Source organism: Seriola aureovittata, chromosome 17 (assembly GCF_021018895.1).
Source record: "Seriola aureovittata isolate HTS-2021-v1 ecotype China chromosome 17, ASM2101889v1, whole genome shotgun sequence".
NCBI classification, from domain to species: Eukaryota; Metazoa; Chordata; class Actinopteri; order Carangiformes; family Carangidae; genus Seriola; species Seriola aureovittata.
In genome coordinates this window covers 10,042,945-10,063,965 of record NC_079380.1, presented here as the reverse complement: position 1 = coordinate 10,063,965, position 21,021 = coordinate 10,042,945, and the positions used below count along the sequence as shown (strand labels likewise).

General features: G+C 43.8%; 1 long non-coding RNA gene across 1 annotated transcript in view; it reads right to left on the bottom strand.

Moving 5' to 3' along the window:
- LOC130185432 (uncharacterized) overlaps positions 1 to 21,021 on the bottom strand; it is a 49,233-nt gene that overhangs the window by 26,003 nt on the left and 2,209 nt on the right. Inside the window, exons 2-3 of the long non-coding RNA XR_008830152.1 lie at positions 2,036 to 2,095; positions 1,462 to 1,672 (exon numbers count right to left, since the gene is read on the bottom strand). This is a non-coding gene — a long non-coding RNA (uncharacterized LOC130185432). The remainder of the gene's footprint in view (positions 1 to 1,461; positions 1,673 to 2,035; positions 2,096 to 21,021) is intronic.

Here is a 21,021-nt window from a genome sequence, read left to right as displayed (position 1 = left end):
ACTCCAACCCACTGCTGACCACTCATAATCAATCACATCTCAGCCCAAGCCCACAATTAATCAATCAATTAAAAACCCACACAAAGCCACAGCAGTGTAATCAATCAATCCAGCCTCTGTGGAGGGCCTTTATTGAGAGCCAAGCATCAGATCTATAGGCGCCGGTCCCCAGGTGCCACTGGCCTTAGCCGTACGCCTGAGTGTGCATCAAAAGGAAATAGAGAGGAATAGAGAGGTGAGACAAAATGCTATGGTGTGATCCACTACAGGGTAGAGAGGAGGCTCTCAACGCTCCCATGACACACCACCAGCGCCTGAATATTCATGCTGAGGAATCGAGTACCATGGAGGCGCTCAGTTATTCATTATGCTTCTGCAAAAAGAAACACACCATCGTCCCACTGCGATGGAATATTAATAGTTCCCATTAATAAAATATCCCCCTCCCCATCTTAAGTCTTGTCTTCAACTTTCTTGGCTATTGCACATATCAAGGCCTGGGACATTTGGGATATGACCATGAAAGTAAGCCAGACAATTGTCATTTGATATATTAGTAAACTATATATATAAAAAAAAAAAACCTAAATACTTGACACCCTTACCATCTGGTCCAGAGTAAGAGAAAGTGTCTTGTTCTTCATTTGGCCAAAGCTGTCTATGTGAAAATAGAACAATAGTGTGGGAGGGGATGGCAAGAGGAGCGCTATAGCTGTATACTCAGAGGGGGTGAATGTTTAATTTAAAGCAGCCTGAAAGTATGCTGACATTTCGCCATTGTTAGGAGAGATGAATACATGGGACACTGTCTGCCGGAGAAACTGAAATGTGCATCAAGGCTGTTAAAAATTCAACTTCCTTCCCCACCCCAGACATGCAGAGGCTCAGAATACAGTAGGCAAACTACCATGTTTGCCACTGTAAGTCTACCTAGATTTATCCCATGGATGTTGTACTGTCAAAACCGTCACGTAATTCCACAGAAGCAACAAGCACCCCATATTTATATAATATTACCCCCCACTCCCTCCTCCCCGCCTCATCCACTGAGCAGCGTCCCATCCCTCCTCTCCCTTTTACTCCCCTGACCTTTGACATTAGCGCACCCACAAATTCTCCAGAGACTCAGGACCTTAACCTTTGCAGCGATGTGGCACAACATTCAAGGCTGTGCAACCAGCAAGGCTTCCTCTGCTGTGTTTATTGAAAACAGAGGGAATAAACAAACAACAAATGCAGGCAAAGCACAGCAAGACTGGCACTTTTAGCTCCATGAGAGCACCCAAGAGGATGGGGGTGTGTGTGTGTGTGTGTGTGTGTGTGTGTGCGCGTGGGGGGGGGGGGGGGGGTCAGCCTGTGGCGAAAGCAGTGACACAGAGCAGGAGAGTGAGAGAGAAAGTGAGAGAGAAGAAGCGAGGAAGTGGAAGTGAGAGAAAGAGAGCCAGAGAGAAGGTCAATTACCTGCCACTCCTGTCAAACACTTCTTATAACAGCTGAGCTGTGTCCAGCAGGGTGGCTGAGCTGCTTTCGGGGCCTTTCATCTCACAGACGTGATGGGTGATGAGGGCTCATCTTCCTCACATTTAAAGTCTGTCACAATACATCCCGCAGTCCTGGTAACTTCAGGACACCGCTGGGCAGCGTGGACCTCTGGGAAAATGTGCGTCTGTCGCTGCGAAACGACAAAAAGGCACAGCAGATATTTAATAAGGGACACCCAGTCCAGCATGTCAGTCTCGGCATAAGAACCCCTGTTGTGGTTGTTGTTTGTTCTATTAAACTATAAACAACAGCCTGTGTCTTGCACGGCAGAGTTTTAGGAGACAAATCAAAGGAGACACTTAACTGTTGTTTATGCTGCAACTCCGCTGTCAAGTGGTTTCAAACTCTGATGTGTGTGTGTGTGTGTGTGTGTGTGTGTGTGTGTGTGTGTGTGTGTGTGTGTGTGTGTGTATGTGCGGGTGATTGTGCACAAGTGTGTGTTTGACTCTGCCTTTGTGCAAGCAGAACTATCACCGGGCCTACAGATCCTTACCTGGAGGCAGGAGGAGCAGCTGGACCGACGGTGTGACCGGTTCAGCGCAGAATCACAGCCCTGGATCGGGAACAGAGACAGAGGCACAGACTGAGGTTTCAGAGTTGAAAGGAGTGTCTGGCAGTCGGAGAAACATTCAGACAAAGACACCAGAAAAGAATGAACTCCTGCCTGACCACTGGAGCTGCAGACCAGCAGACTGTGACTGACTGACAGACTCTGAGCCGAAGATGGCGATGCGGTCACTGCGCCACACCAAGCCAACTGGCTCGCTGAAACAGGATCTGTTTTTCCGACCCCAAGGGGACTCATTGAAAAACTCACTGCCATCCCTCTATCTGAACCTCGCTCAGGGCTACTGCAAAGAGGAATTAGGGACGGGGGTTTAGTTTTCATGGGTTGTGTTTTTTGCCACATGTCAGCCAACTGAGTTTCAGGGAGAGTAGTTCTCAGAGGTAGCTCCAGATAGCCTCATCTTTAACCCCACCCTCCCTCCTTCCTTGCTCCCCCACCCCCCAATCGCAGAGACAGAGTGTCAGAGGACATATGGTTGAGCCAATAGCACCTGGCAGTCCCTTCAAACCGACAGGCAGATTGAAATTGTGGCAACAGGGGCTGGGAGCAAAAAGAAAGCCCACAGAATATCTCCAAAGACTGGTCTGGAATTCGTGGGCTTACTGCCACTGATAACACAGTGATGAGAGGGTGATGATGGGATACCGGGAGATGGAGGCAGGAAAGGAGGTGAAAATGGGGTAGGAAGGAATGGCGACTTGGGGGGGGGGGGGGGGGGGGCTGAATCTGAGGAATCCTGCTGGTGACTGCTTTATTAATTAGATATAGATACAGATTTTCTTTTAAACAAAGTTGCTTCCCAACAGGAATAACACGTTTTCCTCTAGTAAAATATTGCGGGGCACACACATCTAGAATGTATTTTTTTTTTTTTAAATGTCGTGGGCAACATCAAGGACTGTTGCACAGTGTGATTGGATAGTTGCCACGTTGTCATGGTAATATTTGCCACTTCGTTTAACAATCCAAGCAAATATCAAATGTGGAAGAAACTGAGACCAAATGCTGCAAGGAAGAAAATATTATCACTTGTATGACTGATACCTGAATGAAGCAGCATGCAGCGTGCAAGCAAACACTTCTGTCACAAAGTCATACATGCACATACGTGTTGAACTCAACCAATGGGATTATTTTTGCTTCTGCAGCAGCTCCTTCTGTCTGTGTAACTAAGACTCCTGTCCAGCTTTGACAGATCAATATACAATAAGACTTTGGGCGTGTTTGCTTCATTACTTATTTCAGTGCTATGTGCAGTCCATTGTGCTCTGACTAATAAGATGGATGCCAAATAAATGGACTTTGTTAGAAGCGTCTCCACCATCATGCTTCAATTTAGCCCTTGTCTTGTTTGGGGTGTCAATACAGAAACTCACAATGTATATTATTCCCCCGAGTTCAAAAACTGCAACACCGAGTGGCTCCTGGAAAGATTAATTCTTTCCTGCAGTGGTTAAAATGAAGAAAATTGATTATCAATATGCACGCCCATAAATGTGTGTATACTGTATACCCTCATCTGCCATGCATCATCAGCATCGCGCCCCGCTGTTTAAAATAGATTAGCGTGTGTACTTGTCATAAATGATGGATTGTCATGAATTGGATCCATACTCTCAACAACCACTTCGCCGATGAGTTGGGAGTGACAGACAGAATAGATAAACACTGTAAAGCTGACAGAGGAGGCGGTTTTGCGGGAGAGAGAACCGGACAAGGTTGAATACACCGAGGACACCGCGGGCAGGGGAAAAAGATCCTGCTGTGTATCTCCCTCTTTGTTACCTCGCAAGGTCACGAACGCTGCCATTCACACAGGATTCTATTGTCAGTCTGTTTCTTAAAACACTGAATAGATGTAGTGGTAAAGATTTGTAAATAGAGAAAAAAAATGGTTACTGTTTTGGCAAAGGTAACTAAGATACACCAGCATAAGTATGCACATAATCATTTTGGGATGCTGATAGGGATGATGCGTCTTTAGTGGGGTGTTTAAAAAGCTGAGTTCAAACGCAATTAACGTCATCATGGAAGTGCCATTACTGTATGTATCTTCTACCTTTGCACAATACAAAACATAGAGCATGATGTTCTCCTGTATTAAAGAACCGCTATGTCTATAACCTGCTACACCATACTCAATTTTTCCATTCATTTAAAGATATTTTTCACATCATGTCAAAGGACAATATGAAAATAGTGTGACAGTGTGAGAGGGGGTTATCACCTGAATATGCAGCTCCACTCAGCTTTACAGTGAGTGTCAGCTCATGGTGTAGCTGTCCAACCCACAACTTCACTGTAAACTTGTAATCCCTGTCATAAATTCCAGTCTTTTGCAGTCACAAAGAATTCGGAAAACACGCACCAGAAAACACAAGCGACGAATTCCTCCAAACACAAGCGACGAATTCCCCCCCCCCCCCCGCCTCATCGTGTGATGCTTCTTCTCTTTACTCTCACACAACCCAAATGTGGGAAGGAAAAACCGAGCGCTCACATCAACCTTTCATCAGCACCAAAGATGGAGAGGCCCCTCTCGTCCTTCCCAAATAGTAATCTTAATAGGAAAGCATTCCTATAAAGCTATGGCTATCTCACAGATTGCCTCTGACTGTTTGTTCCTTCCCATTCCTCGGGGCCACTGTGTCCCAGGGTTATGTTTGTGACTGTATTTCTAAACAGAGTGACAAAGGCTATGAAAGTCTTGAGATTGAAACTTTTAAAAAGGAAAACCCTCGTTGCTGAGTTCTGTTCTCCTCTATCCCTCATTCCGTTTCTACAAAACGCTTCACTTGTCACCACAGACTCCCAAGCTCCTTTAATAAACGCTCCAAACGAAAACGTCTGGCTTTGAGTGGCAGAGTGTGACTGTTTAAAACCATTGGGATTTTGGTGTAATCCTACGGAAGGCGCCGGCATAACCCGACTTTAAAGTTGCCCTGTCGCTCCACATCCAAGTGAAGAACCTGGAGAGGAGAGGCTAAGGATTGTGAAGAGAGGGTCTCGTGTAAGAAAGAATCAAGTGTACATGTTAGCTTTCCAGGGAACTGGGTTCTGTTCGATACGTGTTGAGTGTGGAGGCCCATATGTTTTGGTTAGGCCTTACATCTGACATTAAGCTTAAAATAGAGTGAAATGTGGGTTACCTCCACTGAGGAGGTCCCATGGATGATACTTTGAGGACTGTCAGTCAGTAGTTGCAGCTCGCGTCAAGCGAACAGGTTGCTAGGGACCGATCACGGGGGGGAAGACAACTGTTTTGTGTTTGTAATAGCACTGTCATTAAACAACAGTGAAATTCAGTCATATAACTTTTTAGAAAGCAGGGAAGAAGAGACCCATGGCTCAAGGACTGAGAATGGTCTGAAGGTTTAACTGAATGCAGCTGTAAATCACTGTGCAGTGAACCACATCCATTTAAGTTGTTTTTCATGCTAAAAGGGGGGAAAAACAACTTTCCCAAACTTTCCTTTTCCTCTGTTTTTTTTTTTCTCATTCCTTTGTCTTTCTAGCAGACAGCTGTCTGAGACAAGATGCAGCTTCCACTGGAGACCTCACTCTTTTCACTCACACGCTTGCTGGCTCCTAGTTGCCATGGAAAAGCCCAGAAATGGGGCAGATAACAGTTCAATGAGGGAGCAGACACTTTGGATGGTCTGGAGGGAGGCAGCAAGTTTCTAGAGCCCGTCCTGTCAAACCATCAAGCTCTTTTGATGCGTGAAAACGTAAAGGAAGACGTAGCAAGGGGAAGATTTAGAAAAACAGAAAATGACTGGAGAAAAGAAAAATGGGAGGAGGAAAATAATCTGTTGACAAAGTCACATTTCTGATATCTAGCTAAGAAAATGAGAATGCACAGGATGTTGGTGACATTGTAAGCACCAGGTGTAATTTCGAGTGAGGAAAAAACTGATTGAAACCTTGATGAAAAACAACCAAGACAGTCAATATCTTGCAGCCAGAGAAATGACTCACTGAAATACAGAAGAAATCAGTATGATATCCTGTCTCCCATGTAGGAATTAACTGTCTATTATTAAGGTATTGATAATCTCATAAGTACAGTGTTGATGATTAATTGCAGCACTCAGTCAGTTAGAGCAAGTGAAAATAGGGCTGGCTGGCACCAAGGGGCCGTCTATCAAACCAACATATCAAAATGTAATCATAAAAAACAGAAAAAGACTTCAATTTCTGAGGGAAATGTGAGACTGTCCCTGCTGTGGTTGAAAGATGATGCTTAAATAAATCTCAGAGGCCAAATTATCATAAAAAGAATGGTCATAGTGGAAATCGAGTATTGCTGGGAGTTAAAAAAAAAAAAAAAAAAAAAAACGTTTATCCTATGAAGTCATCCGGGGAAACTGCCACCGACAAATGAGAATGAAACCAACACCTTTTGGTTACAAAATACAAGAACTCAGTGTTTCTGAAGGTTGGCCACAGCCTCGTAAGTAGGAAAGAATACTATGAAATATGCAAACAAACAGATATGGGTGAATAAATAAATACTTAAAAAGTCTGAATTTCTCTGACACATCAGTGAAGACTCGCTGGTGACAACCCCACCACACTTCCTACAGAGGGGTTTGAAGTAGAACTGTCAGGAGAGGCCCCTCAGAGGTTCTTGAGTAAAACACCTGTCTGAAATCAAATTCCCTTTTATTTCCCTTCCTCCCCGAGGAGAGAAGACATGGGACTCCATTGTCTGTTACAAACACGCAGCACTACGACACGTCCAATGAGCGCAGCTGCCATTTTGTTTGCATGAAACTGATAACTCAAAGCTGCAGTCTGCAAGATCCTAATTTTTTTTTAATTTGTCACATCTCTGCTGCTGAGTCATCTTCGCTGAGGTGTTTGGGTAATGAAATTCCAGGAGATCTCATCAATAACAAGAGTGTCTATTTGTCTGGTGTCGCTCTACTTTTTGTTAATGCAGCTTTTCTTTTGGCTTTTCAGACTCAGCTTCACCTACTGCTGGTAGTGTCACCTACTGAGTTCTGGTATTGATGAGTTGTGTGTGTCTGAAACAAACTGCTGCTGCTGCTGCTGCTGCCGCTGCTGGTAATGTAAAATGCATCACTTCCTGTGCACCGCAGGCACTTCGATAGCAACATTAAAAATTTTATGAACTGGATATAAGTTGAAACACTATTGACTTACATCAATGGTCAGTAAAAAGTAGCAAACATGAAGAATATGTCATTGGTTTTAGACAGACCTTTGGGTAACCTAATTTTACCAAGTCTGTATTTTATGTACTGATTGTGTATTTTATTGTGTAAAGTGTCTTTGTTTTTTTTGCATTTCCATACGCTTTTGTTATCTTACCTTTGTACCTTTTCATGTGGATCTGTTAAGCGCTTTGTGCTATATAAGTTTTTTTGTTTTATCTATTTACTTATATCTTTACAACTGTTACACAATTAACTGAAAAATATTATCAAAATCGCAGTATGGCCAAGTTCAATATCCAAATCCCAGGAGCCGAAATGTCATAACACACCGTAAATACATATTGTGGTGCTACAGAGATGCCCTGCCCTCCAAATGAAACATTGGAACATCATTTCTATACATTCCACATTCCACCTGAAATAGTGACTCGTATTGCAATCACAATATCTGTCGATATAATTGCAATATGATTTTTTTCGCATATCCTTCAGCCCTAGACCAGCATGACATTTAGCGCTGATATCCATAGGGCCGAGACGATGAATCCTAATGAATTCCATGATCTTTTCCTCTAGCCCCTTTCGCACATCAAAGTTTTCATACATCATTTTACAAATATCTCAACAACTGCTGGATGACTTGGTACACTTTAACAACTTTGGTAATCTTCTGACTGTTCACCTAGCATCACCATCAGATCCAAATTTTAATGTTTGAACGTCGTTTAAGTTTATAACCAAATACCTGCAGAACTACAATGATGTGTGATGTTAGCATTTTGCTCAAAGCATTGTTGCTCCTTGGGTACAGCCTCACACAGCTGCTAGTATTGTTGTAGACTTTTGTTAAGGTGTAAAGCCTAATTCAAGACTTCTTCACTTTGTCAGTGAAGAAAATGTCTGACTCGTACTTTACTGTCTGTCCAACTTCTGTCAGTGATTAAGATGAGAAGGGGTCAAAGGGGATCAGTGAGAGGATAAAGTTGGGCGATGAATGTCAGGAGAAGAGTGAGTGCATTTATAGCACAGAGATTGATTCTTGTAAGAGACTAAGGTGAAACAGGGCGGCTCCTGCTCTGACACCGAAGATCCTTCAATTCATGCTGTATTCAGCCCACCTGCCTCTACCAGGGCACCAGACGCCATGATTGACATCATCCCTCCATCTCTGTGATTACAGCATGTCTCCTTCCCCACCTCTGTACTATCTATCTTCTATCTAAGCCCTAAACATAGCCATCTGCTTGGCCTTCTCCGCTGGCTCAGACCATGGAGGAAAGCAGGCATCAAGAGATTGTTAGAAAGAAAGAAAAAAAGAAAGAAAGAAAGAAAGAAAGAAAGAAAGAAAGAAAAATATGTGTGATCAGAACGACTGTGACACAGAGCCTTAAACCTACAACTAAAAGTGCAACCTCAAAGATCATGTGAAAAAAAGGAGATGTAGATAAAAACTGTAAATAAAATTATTTCTCAGCAACGCCCCAAGACCTACTTTGCTATCCTCTTTTTGTAACTATTTAAAGCAAGATGGAGGCCCTCAAGTCATGACAGAGAGCTCTGAGGGGAAAGAGAGAGAGAGAGAGGGGGAGAGAGAAAGTTTGATGAAAGGCCGTGGACAAGAAGAAAGGGCAATACGCAGATGAAAGGAAAATGTCACATTGGATTGTCATGGGACCGTCATCCAACAGGCATGCGTGTCCAGCAGGCTTGGTCTTCGACGCGAGAAGATGGTGGAGCACACAGCGATGTGTCTCTGAGGAGGAGCCAAAGCTCTGAGGGCAACAACGCCAGCAATGAAGCCAAATCCCAACGGTGCTGAGCCACACCACTGCCCTCTGTATTGCGCATTTCAGGGCATTTGACTGTATTCCGTTTGTATCTCCTATTAGTTTTCTTGTAGTTTCAGTCATGGGCATTAATTCTGAATGTTGAAAACAATACCTGAAGATGCATCTCTGCTAATGGCTGCTTCATAGTCGCTCCAAACAAAAGTGGACTGACTGTACTGAAATCGATGTGAACCCTCAACATTCCCCTAGAATTACACATCAATAAAAACTCACTCCTTCTGATTTTGTCTTGGTATTTTTTTGAGTTATTATTCTGTGAAAACGATAGAGGATCATGAATTAATCAGAGATATGTTTGCCAGTGCATTTGCCTTGATTGACAGATCTTTTTGCTTCAACACTCAGCCTCGGTGGTTGTCAGATGCTTTTTCCGACCGCTGCTCTGCTGCTGATATATATCTCACACTGTGGCCCAAATTTGGATTTTCTAAGTCCAGACAACCGACAAGAGGATATTAGGCACAAATCCAAACTTCAGGCTTTAAAACGCACATATAGAGAAAAAAAAAATGTATATCCATGTTTTCCTGAATATTTTTTTATCACAGTCAGCCAAGTCATGTGGTATTGTCATGAAGATACCACGCAAGCAGCGGGGAGCAGGTAGCAACAAATCTAACAACCCGCAAAGGAGAAGACACTCAGATACTGACAGAGGATTCAGCAAATAACAGGTTTCGTTAAATCACATCTTTAAAAAATAACATTCAATGCAATGTTGCAATTAATATATAAGAAAGATTGAGGTTATGGTGAATCAACTATGGTAAAGGTATTGTTAGAATTAGGCAACTGAAACACATGGTTCTACATTTCTTTTGGAGCAGGGAAAGATCACAGAGCTTTTTGTTATGAGGAGAAAGTGCGAAAGCCTCATTTTCAGTAAATTTAAAGTTACATCAGATTAGTTTTAATATAACTTTTCCTGTTTCCTGTTTCCTGTTTGCAATGTGCGATGCAATATGATTGCCAGCCTTCACAGACTCTCACATCAGGTTTACTTGTGATCCTGCATATTTAAATTTTCTGCTCTAAATGTCTTTTTAAAGAACTGTATGCCAAAAATCACATTCCTCAAGATTTGCAAAGTTACTTCTTTGAAAGTAGAAGTAAAGAACGGTGTGACTGCTGCACATTTTAAAAAGAAAGAAAGAAGGAAAGAAAGAAAGAACGAAAGAAAGCAGACACTTTACCTATGCACCTCCCTCTGTAAACTCTACCAGCATCGACCAATGGGAAATCAATGCACTGACTGCTGCTGTGAGTGTCAATGAAATGTTTGGTGGTGCAATCCAAAAAAAAATGCACCCACGTGGCTTCACACACACAGTCGCAGATAAACAGAGGCAAATGAGAACACAGACCAGCATGCACACCTATACACACACACACACACACACACACACACACACACACACACACACACACACACACACACACACACACACACACACACACACACACACATATATACAAGGACAATTAAATAAGAAACAAATCAACTGGGTGTCTTTAAGGTAGATTACTTCTTGCCAGGGATTTTTTCTCAGACCCATGAGATAGACCTTTAAATGTTTCCTTATTAAATGAAAAGACACTAGAAAGCAATTTTAAACAAGGGACAAAAACTACACTACACGGAAAAAAAGTTGTAGGGAAAAAGTGTTACCTCTTTGGCTCGACTTTTTAAGACTTTCTTCACTTTCACGTCAGTGTAAATGAAGAAGATTCTGCTCAGTACTGTAACACATTGACTGAAAACTGACTCATATATTTCTGAATACCATCTGGGTGTTCTTAACATAACCCCAACCATCTGTGTCAGCACACAAGTGCCTTACAAGAAATCCGACTTACAGAGGCAAATATGACTGAGGTAAATTTTAGCTTCAAAAACACATTTGCACTGAAGAGAGCAGAGGTAAACAGCGGGACAGGGGATGAACAAGTAGGGGAGGAGAAGAGAGGAGAAAGAGCAGTGTCACAGTAAAGTGAGTAAGACATTACAGTAATTGGCTAGAGTTTAACACATTACTATTTTCCTTTTAAAGTAATAGTTTGACATTTTGGGAGAGTTAGATGCAAGGAAAATCGATACCACATTCATATCTGTCCATTTAATATCCACCCGAGATGCTTAGCTTGGCATAAAGACTAGAAACAGGAGTTAACAGCAAGCCTGGCTCAAAATTTGCCTAACAGCAGCACCTCTGAAGCTGAAAAATTAACAAGTTATCTCTTGTTTTGTTTAATCTATACCCACAAAAAAAGGGTGTAAAGGCAACGATCCGGGAGGTTGCATGCTGGACTGGTCAACTTCTCATTTAACTCTCCGCCAGAAAACAAATAAGCCTACTTTAAAAAATGAACTGTCAATACCGGATCCAAAAAGTATAATTATCTCCAACTCCTGATTTATGACTCCTGATTTTTTTTCTCAAAAAATGACCATTAACCTTGCAGATGGTGCTAAACTCCACATCACACTGAACTGAAAAACTGAACAAGACATGAGAACCGTGTTTTCTTTAGAAAATAGCTCAAGGCTATGGAGAAACAATTTTACTGATGTCATACATTACTCACTATGCAAGATATTGCTGCTTCCATTGTGAATAAATAGCTTGACAGCAGACCAATTAGATAAGTAAAGATTATGATAAAGATAAGCCAGGGTCACTCTCTGTGGCCCGTGTGCTTCTCTGATTGTCTGTCGAGCTGCTGCGCTCTGTTGTCTCATTCTTGCTCATGCTGTTTAGTTCTTAATTTAGCATCCACTGAGCCCAGGAAGATTACAATGGCCTGCAACGGGGCCAAGGAGCACTCCCACTCTACAAGCAGGAAGTGGAAAACGGACGAGAGGGGGTGGGGGGCGGGGGGTGGGGGGTAAATCAAGATACATTCCTCGGTTGATAGATGCTGAATGGAACCGATAGAGAACATGGAGCAAGGTCGGCATCCATTAACCATGCCTTGAAGTCACAGATGGATAACTCCACAACAGAAGGGTCAGCCTGTGCTGTTGTTGTTAACACCTTTGTCTCACACTGGATATTTCCTGGTGTCTGGCAGCGTACATGAAAGCACACACATGTACAGAAGCATGTAGACATGCGACGAACACCTCTGTGCATCAGACACCAGCTGCACCAGCTGCATCAGACACCAGCTGGCCTAGGTCCCTGTACTGAAGCAAATTTCACAAAACATACATATAGGTAAACACGTTGTCCACCGCAGACTATGTGTAGTCATTTTCACTGATAATCACTTATAAATAAGCACCTCATTTCTGACGGGCCCAGCCAAAGCAATTGTGAAAATCCTACAACATACTATTGAGATACTCTCCTTCAAAACACAATCACCAAACAAAGAATCCAAATTGAAACGCTCAATTTATTTCCACCACATTCAGTAATTATTCCAGTCAAGAGAAATAAAAAGAAAAAAAGAAACACAGGGAAAAACAACATGGTGTAAAATACAAAGCTCTTCCCATCTGTCTGACAGGAGTGCAGGTCCTGCACCAACAAAACAACGGATGGTCTAACAGCTTCTCAGCTATAAAAGCCAAATCTGGCCTCTTTCACTGCCCGCAGTTCTCCAAAACCTGCATGGCAATGATGGCGCCAATGTCATGCTGTCACCTGAGCTGAGCCATTATTACACAGGCATTCTTAATAGCCCTATAGATTAAAGTCCAGAGGAACAAGACACCAACAGATTAAAAAAAGAAAGATAGGAAAGAGGATGATGAATTGCCTCAGATTGCCAGGCAATCATGCATAAATTACTAAGACGTGCTTAGGTATAATAACCAGCGCTGTTTTAAGTGATCGCTCACTCTCGGGGAGCTGTTGTGTAAGGGGGAGTGGGTGGAGATGTAGGGGGAAAGAGATGGGTGGCGGGTAAAGAAAGGAGCGGGTCGCAGCTGTCTACTCAATCACATCACCGTCAAGGGTATCGCCCTGACACTGTCTCCATTCTGTGCCCCGAGCATCCACACAAATCTCCTGATAGACAGACGCAGCAGTCAAACAGCACCCTCATCCCCCCCGACCAGGGCCCACAAGGTTCCCTGGGCATGTCTCTGTGGCCCCACAGGCTGCCACTGGGAGCCCCGGCATCGACTGATTATTCAGGATCTAGGCTAACAAGGATCTGCCATGTGGATCTCAAAACAACATGTTCTGGTTGTGAATACGTCATGAAGCACAGGGGGAACAGGCTGTCTTCTGCTTCTCTCTCTCTCTGTGTCTGGATGTGCTGCACTTTCACTCACTGAGCAGATTCAGGAGGAGCAGCATCGGGTAGGAGGATTGGAACCAAACGCTTGACTGTAGCAATTGGGTCCAAATAACACAGGCGTATATTGTAAAGAGCAGAACATGGAAGTATCACAGGAATATACAGTCAAATACAGGCAACCTCAGACCGCCTGTTAATTAAAGGCCAAAAAGACCTAGTGGCACAGTATTAAAGAAATATCCAGTATATACAAATATATATATTCATTAACGCAACACTGGATGTAATCAAGTTTGTTTTCGTGGGCAACCGCACCCGCATCTCATATAACAATCATTGTGAAACAGCGAAAACAGTCCCTATATATTTATTTATATATATATGTTATCATTATTATGTTATATACCAAATTTCCAGACTTAGCGGCATATCACACCAATTCCATTTATCTGTTTTACAAACTTTTCTTTTTAATGCCTGTGGCCAGAGATCAGTTAATGTAATGCATGCTGAAGTGCCAGCATGGGCCACCAGAGTAAAAATCTACCCAGTGCACATGGATGATTCTGGTATGTGTATTCATCCCTTGAAGGGTCAGCTGATCAGAGGCACAGCCTCCCAAAAAATGACATAGAGGACACATGAGGGATAAATATTAGTGTGTATTATTTTCTCTCCACTTCTGTAATATGCACTCAGCCACAGCAGTGCTACTGTCTGTGCCATCTGCAAATACTCAAACAGCCAGTGAGCCTGGCAGGAGTTCAAGCTAGCCACAGTTGACTCTCCACCACAGGGGCCCTCATGGGGACCATCTCTCACACTGGTACAACACTTCTGGGCCCGAGCGTTCGTCTCCCTTCACCACATTCTTCTTCATCAGCATCACTTGGTGTGCTCCTCACTTAAAACTTGCTACTGCAGTCCCTGTTCCTTTAAATCCCTGTATCTCTGCTCTTATTGCTTACAGTCCGAGCGGTGTAGTAATGCTAGCACAGCAGGGAGCTGGGGAGCAAAACAAACTTAGGCCACTTAACTTAATCGCATTCACAATGGCAAATTAGGCAGAAATACAGAAGTGGTTGCCAACCATCCCACCCAATCAAGCATATGCACACACATAGAGGGAGAGAGTGTTTTTCCTCTGTGACTCATTATAGTCCTGATAATAAGCAGAAAATGTAGGTGAATGGGCAAAACTGTAAAAGGATATACTGGTTAATATTTATCTGGCACTTTGTCTCCATCATCTATACTCCACAGTGCAGAGAGAGAGAGAGGAGGATTAATAGGTCCACTTTTCGTCCCATTAATCCATAAAGACACTATAGAACAACTCTCCTCCTCCTCCTCCTCCTCCGTGTTTTTCTTTCTCTCTTTTATATCCCCAATGACCTCGAGTTCAAAGCAGGAATACAGAGCGGAGTTTGTGTTTGTACAGATGAGGGCTCTCTCCTGCAGAATCTGAAGGAAATGAGAGGGCGCAGTTGAAGTTTGTCAGCCCTTGTCTCTAAGTAACAGGTTGCAAAGAAACAGAGAGAACAGCAGAGTATGTGGGGAGGAGACAGAGGGTCGTGAGGTCGATTAGTCAGGGAGATGAGGACTCAAATAAAAACATTCACTCATCCCCTTGAAAGGCCACATGCATGTACACACACAGCACAGACGGACACTCGAGCAGATATAGAGAGCTCATCTGGCACTGCCACACTTGGTGCACATGAGCTTAAACTGCAGCCTGAGGTCCATCTTAGCTCGGACACATAGCTTAAGTCAGTTAGCCAAGGTTTGCTCCTCTGGACTGAGCACCAAGTGGATCACACCAAAGGCATACCGCCACACCGCATGAGGAATAGTAGGCCACTAACCAAAGGAGCCAGCTGCCAACTCATGGATGGCTAAAGTGCTGTGGTGTAGCATCCAAGCTTGGCACCGCACACACACACGACTGACAACGCCGGTCTCTGCACCATCAGAAATGTGCCAGGCTTGCAAACAAAGAATGCGACATGAAGAGGCAGCCGACCTGAGAGGTTTGAGCTCGCCTCCAGGGTAAAAGCAGTCAGTATCTAACACTCTCATGTACCACTAGCATATAGTACATCAAAGTACACACTCAGTGACCCATAGAGACGCACACAGAGGACAAACTGGATCTATGTCTTTTGTAAGTGGCAGTTCACTACTGTGCCATTAACCTTGGAGAAAGGAACTAATAAAAGTGTCCCCCTTTCCTTTACTCTGTTTAATTTGTCCTATAAATGATTTTCAATGGGGCGCTGTGTCTGAGCAGAGCTGAGGGTAATGCAGGAATTTCATTGGTATTGTGTGTAACATTTGCAGGAGCAGATTCTAGATGAGTAGAAAAACAGGAAATAAAATAAGCAGGTTACAGAAGAAACAAATGAACAAAAAAAAAAACATGCCTGCCAGTAAAAATGGTTTGGAATCACATAAAACAAAATTTTCATGGAGAAGCGGTTGTGAGAACAACACCAAGGAGATGAGGGCTCTGTCTTGCATTGTCCTGACCCTTTGTGCAGACATTTGCACATGAAATGTGCTGCAAGTTTAAATGTTTAAGTCACTGAATTTTATTTGAGTCTTTTAGAAAAACTTTCCAGTGTGGGGCATGAATGGCCAGCCGCATCACTGCAACGCACCACAGACTACAAAAGAAATAGGACATAGCTCCAGACTCAAGCAGCGATGCAGGTCAAAGTGGCTGATCTTTGCAAGGCAAAGCTACACATCAAGCATCTTCTTCTTTACTCTTTTGATTTTATAAGAGACATTTTCAGAGCTTTTAGCTGCCATTGTGTGAATGCAGGGTGAGACACCTAATATCTCAAGTGTCTTGCCTTTGACAAAGAGAGAATGTGTGAAAAGAAAAAGGCGCCAACATGAATAAGGTAAGGGAGAGGCTGATATACATCCCTTTGCAACAATTATTAACTTGGTCCAAATGGGCTAAGTCAATCAAAGCATGGAACACAAAGCCTCCCCTCGACCAGAATAACAAGTAATAAAGGCAGAGAGAGAGAAGAGAGAGTTATTTGAGAAAAGGGCAACAAGAGGGGCAGAGAGCAGAGAGGGACTCCTGCTTATGAAGGGTGAGCTTGTTAGTGAAGGGAGACGGCATAAAAAATTTTTTTTTAAAAAGCACTGAACACATGCTCAAATTCTCACCCACAAACAGACACAATTGCTTATGATAGAACATTGCATGTATTCATGTGAAAGGCAAATGTGTCCCTGAGTGGATCGTGTCCCTGTGACGTCAATACAAGTGTAGCAGTTAACGTGCTAGACTTTTGCCATTTTGCCAACCAATAGACCGAGCCCTGCACTTGGTGGACGGAAGAATGGAAAGGGGGAAGGAAAGAAAAACAAAAGCGATTGATATAAATGATCTGCCGGCCGAGAGAGGCCCCCAGGCAGGGCCGAGCGAAGGTCCGCTCGATACCAATTGATCGTGGGAGGCCCAGGCATTCGTCTTAATTCTGACTAATTAGGGCAGTGGCTGACGAGGAGGGGGTTAGAGGGACAAGTTGTTGATGTGTGTGTGTGTACGTGTGTCTTTGAGTCAATGGGACCTCCCAGATTATAAAATCAAGCCCCCATGTTTACAAAGCGTGGAACAAGTGGAGGATTAAGGAAATCAGTTTAGGAAACAACAACCGTCACCACATTAGTGTTGCTGCCAAAATAATTCCCCTGTCTGTTCAGTGGGTTGCCTGACAGGCAGGATGGGAGTAAATCCTTCTCTCACTTTTTCTTTTTTTATCTTGTTTGTGTGAGAACTGCTGATTATCTTCTGCCAGCACAAGTCTGGCCTTTGGTAGCCAAGAGGCAGCAGGCTGAGAGATGCGTTTCTAGCCTCACCCATTCCACAGATAGACATCAAAGCCTTTTAATTGGCAGGAAAAGAAAAGTGGGGCTTGATCACTGGAACAAATGGGGGAAAAGAATGATTTACGTGCATGGTCCTCAGTGTGAAAAATTAGGGGATGTAAGCTCCTGGTGCGAGGGTGAAAGAGACAAGACTGTGGACACTTGAGGGAAATTGCTTTAGTGTGCAATTCTGCAGCAGTAGATCGTAGTGGGAACCTGACAGCGGGAGATGTAGGCTGGGAGGTGTGTCAGAGTTTACAGGTAAAGCCTTTTTAAAAGATCACACCATTTGGGAACAGGCATTGAGCTGGTGCTGAGCTCAGACTCTGATTTCTATCTGTCACTCGCAGAGGATGTTAGCAGTGTGAAGTGGAAAGTGGCAGGAGGGAGGTATCGCTCTGAACAAGAGGGCAGCAGCAGGGACAATTCCACCTGACTGGAGATCACAATCTGACGACAGAAACAGAAACACACACACACACACACACACACACACACACACACACACACACAGAGACACAGGCGTTCATGTGAATGTGCACAAGCCGGCCTAACGCAGAACTGACCGCACAGACAAAAGTGACAAAATATCAGTAAGCAAAAGTGACAGACAGGTAGCGTATCTGTATCAGACAAGACCCCATTGTTGAGGAGAGACAAAAACGCTCAGACAGGCCGTGCTGACCTGCTCCCTTTGTCACTCGCTCTCACTGGGCAGGAGAGACTGACAGATATACTTCAATATCAGCTTCTCGCTTCTTGTTCTTTGACACATAAACTTCACTGCCCTTTCCACCTACAGCACCCTGTTCCCTGCCAGCTATTCATATCCCAGCCCGCCCTCGCTCACGCCGCCAGCCCCCGTGGGCAGCGCTCTATCAGGAGTTCACGAATAGAAGCACACGAAACCAACGGTGGCTGTCTGGATATCCTCTCCCAGACTATAAATACCTCATCGGCTCCAGACACAGTGTCATTCTACTCACATCAAATTAACCAATCAGGGTGGACATGTCCCCTGAATTCTCTACTCGTCAGCTCAAGTGTGATGTCCTAATGACTGCCTGGCCGTCGATACCGGTCCACATAACAGTGCGCCCTGAGGGGGGACAATTAGGGAGAGTAGGAGATGTTTTCCTTGATAAATGTTGTCACTGCTGGTATTGGTACTAATAAGCTGTAATTTGCCGTTGCAGACTCTGATGACACACACTGTAACGGCACAACTGTAGACAGATGGGTGAGCCCTGCAAGGCTTTACATTAAAGTGACACAAATGCTTTCATTAACTCAGAAAAGTGGGATCCACAAATATGTATCCAGTGTTGATGAGATTAGGCCTGTGTGACATGCTGAACATTCACCAAATGTGCAGTAATGTGCTTTAGGAGAGGGAGGGAGAGGGAGAGAGAGAGAGAGTGAGAGAGAGAGAGAGAGAAGAAGACAAATTTCACTATCCAGTCCCACCAGTAGTTTTATTGTGACTATAACTATATTGTGGCTGGGGGTTAATTTTCTTTGACCTCAGCTTGTAACAGTGTGTGGAACTCAATTATTCTACATGGCAAAGAGCGGTGAGTGGAAATATTAGCGAGCTTTCTTCTGATTTGACCATACTTAATAGAAGTATTAGAGGTATTGACAAAACTGCAGTTCTCACAAATAATGCCCAAAATGGCTGAATGACAAACATCTGTCCCAAGTCATCAACACTGAAAATAATCCAAAAACTTGTAAAGCAAATCCTCACATCTAAGAAGCTCTAACCAGCTCTTGTATGGCACTTTCAAAACTGTCGCAGGTGAACTTTTCTGCCAATCAAATTATTCATTATAATTTCAGCACAGGTTGATAGATACTGATGGTTAGAGAAAAAAATCTTTTGATGGCTTTCCTCTTCAACATGCATGCGTGTGTCACATCAGAACAAAAAAAAGATGATGATGATATGATACCAACTGAACTTGATTTCACTCTACTTGTTTTTGATACCATGCAGGTAATTCTTTTTCTACTGCAGATAGTAACCCTCAGTGCGGCGTTAAAGCTATCATCAGGTCATCTTCAACACTACACACACATGATTAGTGGAGGATATCGGAGGGATACCAAACAGAGAAACGTCTGCACCACCTCAACTGATCACAACATGGTTTTGTCGGTTACCATATTGAAACAATGGTACAATAACTGACGGGAATGTAACAGGCTACAGTGAGCTGTGTAGGCGTACAGTTGCTTGGCTGTTTCAAAATGGCAGGTTTCTTCAGAACATCCTATCTCATACAACAATGACGCAGTAGTGACGATCCTCTCTGGCTAATCAGTAGACGCTGTGATTTCACGCCACCTTTTGGTAGCTCACAGAAATTATAGCAAAAAAAAAGTACCAGCTACCAGGTACTATCCACAACTTCTGCCTGATGGAAAACCGAAAAAGCCGAGTAGAATCGAGTAGAGTTGAAGGCTTTAAGTCAAGTTGAGCCATGATACCATACAGTGGAAAAGGGCTATTATTGGCTCTGAGCAAAGGGACTAGATGAAGACTAAGAGGCCAGAGAGACAGATCACCGTAAAGACACTGTGAGAACACAGGTGGCGTGAGACTGCAGCGCGCTGTCTGATGTACGGGTGAGTGACGGCTACCAGTAGAGCAGGGTTGACTTAGCCCATCAGCAGATGCGACACCAGCGGCAGTCTGCAGCAACCAACCAGCATTCAGCATGAACTATTGAGTATAAGCCTCGTCGGACTGCTTTCCTCCCCTCTCTCTCTCTCTCTCTCTCTCTCTCTCTCTCTCCAACTTTTTACTTTCCCCTCCGTGTCACCATCCTGCCAGAACCGTAACGGACAGATGTGTATTGTTGTCACTGTGGCAACATGGTGTCACCACAAACTGTCATGTGCTGATTCGCTTGAGTCAATATTTACCCTGATTTGAGTAGCCTTGTTAGGCAGTCATCTGACAGCAATTCATCTGATTAAGGACTTATTCAAATGTGGCATAGGCAGGGAGGAAATCCATGGGAATTTACTTGGATTGGCAGTCCATTTGGGGGAAATATTGGAGCTTGTATGTAAACACCTATAGTACCGTCAAATATCAGCCTGACACTGTTTTGTAAAGGAGAGGGGGGAAAAATTGCATTCAGCTATCAACAGCAAAATAACAATTCATTTTAAGATGAGGTGACTCGTGTGTCACAGTGGATAATAAGTGATGACTGTGGGGGTTGTTCCGTTTTCAGCGAGCATACATCTCAGTCAGCGTTTCATGCATTCATTTACAGAGACCCTTAAAAGTAGCCCAAGTACATCTAAATAAAATCTACAGTATCCATTTCCTTTTTCATATCATCTCTCTGAGAGCCCCCAAAATCCATCCTTTATGCCCCATACCAAGCCGGGTCTTCAATTTAATTCCCCATCTGTGGCCAGCTTGAAATATTACCCAAGAAATGAGATCCGTGACCCTGAATACAGAGTGCGAAGCAGCACCGGGAGCAGGATGGAGACATGGCCTGATTCCGTGGCTAAGAGGCATGCCTTAGTGGGGGAGGAGGAGGCCTGGATCCCCTCCCCTAGTGGCATGGCTAAATATTTGCCCTCCTCCACTTGGCTGTCTAGACGCATCCACTCAGCCCCCTTCCCATCACTCCTCTGTTCTGCTCAGAAGCAGCAAGAGCTGGCACGGTCACCCAGGCAGGGAGCCAAACCGGCGACAAAAAAGTTT